Below are 2500 nucleotides of genomic sequence, written 5' to 3'. Positions count from 1 at the left end.
AAGTAGGAAATATATAATTGTTTAAGCTGCGAATTGAATATAGGTTAAAATAGTGATCCTCCGTCTGCCGTTATTTTGAGTAGGACCCCCCCCCCCGTTTCCAAGTCACTTTGGTGCCATATCTCGAAAGAAACAATTTTGAGACGGTTTGCTGTTGGTAAAATTAAAATAAATGACAATGATGATAAACAGGGGTAATGACATGGTTCAGATGTTTATTGTTATTTTAAATATGGCTTTTATTATTTTCATTAGACGGAAAGAACGTGAAAGAACCTTTTCTTTGCAATTTCACAGAGAAAAAGATAGATGGTAAAGTTTGGCAATCACTTTTCCTCTACTAATTCCCCAGATATAAGGTATGAGATTATATAAAATACATAGATTAGCTCAACCATAGCATTCCACATTACTATAACATATCCACATAATCATTGCAAATAATAACGCACAATACATTGGTGCAACATAAATTCTTAAAGAATCCCACAAGAGTGCTGGAAAACTCAATCAATTATGAATTCTTGGAAATATGAAAGTACGGTCTCTCCTGCAGCCTCGCTCCCTTGAATCATCTCCTGTGTATCTCTCAGATTTATGCTATTGGTCTGCCGAAGAAAAACGGAGACAGAGATCGTCTTAGTTTATTATAGAATGGTTAGCCATATTAAGAATAATCCATTCCAGATTATTTTAAGGTATATGAGTTCATACGTATTCTCTTGCTCTCTGTCGGGAACGCTCTACAAAAACGTCTTGAATCCACGGATATATTGACAGAGAGCTATGGATTCCTCCCGATTGTTGTTTTTTACATTTTAATTAGGCGTATTTTATGAAGAATTAGGCTTACCATGGTATAGGTGATGCAAGTACTGTACATGCCTTTCTTAGACGAGTTATTTACCAGTAAAGCAATATTTATTTATTTTTCCTTTGATAAAAACATTGTCTCAAATTATTTGAACTCACATGAAATACTTAAGAGTACTTTAAGAAGTGATTTTTTCACCCCCAATTTTCTTATGATATTCTTGTTACTGGTGTGTGTGTGTGTGTGTGTGTGTGTGTGTGTGTGTGTGTGTGTGTGTGTGTGTGTGTGTGTGTGTGTGTGTACATGTTTGTATGTAATGTATAGTTTTCTTTTCGTTTTTTCATTGTTATCATTATTACCTCTCAATGCGTTTATGTTGCATTGTGCATCCATCCATTCCTCAGTATCTGTAGATTTAATGTGTGCGTTATGAGAATGTCTGTGTATATATATATTTTTTTTTCATATTTTCAGAGGATCTAATCTGATCAAGCTTTTCACTGTTATGGATCCTGTTGACATCTTGCAATTCTGAGTAAAAAAAAATATTATCTATCAGCTTGTGAACTTCGCAGTAATATAGATTTAAGTAACTTCTCTACTTGTGTACGTGTGTGTATTTATGTGTACTTATATTACGTGCTTACAAGCTAAAACAGCTGCCTCGCTTACCACCCATGCCGGCATCTAGTTCGCACATGTTTTTAATTAACAGGTGTTCCTCATGAGAAGATTTACATTTCCCATCCAGCCCTGCGTTCACTTGGGCAAACGTTTCACCTGACAAACGTTTCGCGAGGCGTTGCGTGGCGAACAGGGCGAGAGTTGGAGGTAGTTCGCTACGCTTCTATGGCCGCCAACTGCAACACCTGTTTCATTTTACCTTTCTATCTTTGTTAGTCACTAATATGCATTATAGAAGTCGTCTCCATCAGTTTTGAACCATTTTTACATTCTTAATCAGGAAAGTATATCATATCTTGACCAGTCTCAGTGGTGTCCGCCGTGGAAGGACTTTGTTTACAAGAATCAGCTGTTAGATGCAATGCGCGGCGAAACCGTTCACCCTGAGTGTTTTGGGATAGAAATGCGCAAGTGAACGGAGAACAAATTAAATCCAAGCCTTCCTCCACCGGGACATTACCAGGAAATGAACCTAATGGTCATCACTGAAACACGGCTGACCAGTTAACGCGTTTCTATTACGAAAACAACTGTAGTAAGAGAATGTTTCAATTCCGATTTCAATTTTTGGAGGGAACCACCACAAAAATGAAGGAGAATTTGCAAAGAATATTCATTAAATACACCAATACAGTATATGACGAGGTGGCCGAGTGGTTAAGGCGTTGGACTGCTAATCCAATAGGGTCTCCCTGCGTGGGTTCGAATCCCATCCTCGTCGACAGGAAAACTTTTCGTTGGAAATTTATCTTTCGAAATTTTGCTGGGGTTCGTAAAGACTGACTCTAATTACGATTTTCAGGTTTACAGTCCCTTTCTGTGTCAAGCAGTATCTCGATGTAGCGTATTTGATATGTATCATTTAGATTTCATCTTTTGTATTAATGTATTTATGTCATTGCCACCTCTGAGAAGATACTTTGTTATTTTGATCATCCTACAAAACTCGTCACGTCACTCTGGTCTCGTAATATTCATCAGGCAAGCTCTCTGAGACCCATG

At 37.5% G+C, this 2500-nt stretch overlaps 1 non-coding gene across 1 annotated transcript; it reads left to right on the top strand.

The window, feature by feature from the left end:
* The first annotated feature begins 2137 nt into the window (after positions 1-2137).
* TRNAS-GCU (transfer RNA serine (anticodon GCU)) lies at positions 2138-2219 on the top strand. Its single transcript has one exon. It is a non-coding gene; the product is annotated as a tRNA-Ser (tRNA).
* The last annotated feature ends 281 nt before the right edge of the window (positions 2220-2500 follow it).

This window comes from Penaeus vannamei, chromosome 26 (genome assembly GCF_042767895.1).
Source record: "Penaeus vannamei isolate JL-2024 chromosome 26, ASM4276789v1, whole genome shotgun sequence".
Taxonomy (NCBI): Eukaryota; Metazoa; Arthropoda; class Malacostraca; order Decapoda; family Penaeidae; genus Penaeus; species Penaeus vannamei.
The sequence above is the reverse complement of the archived record's forward strand: the minus strand, read 5'-3'. Positions and strand labels throughout refer to the sequence as shown.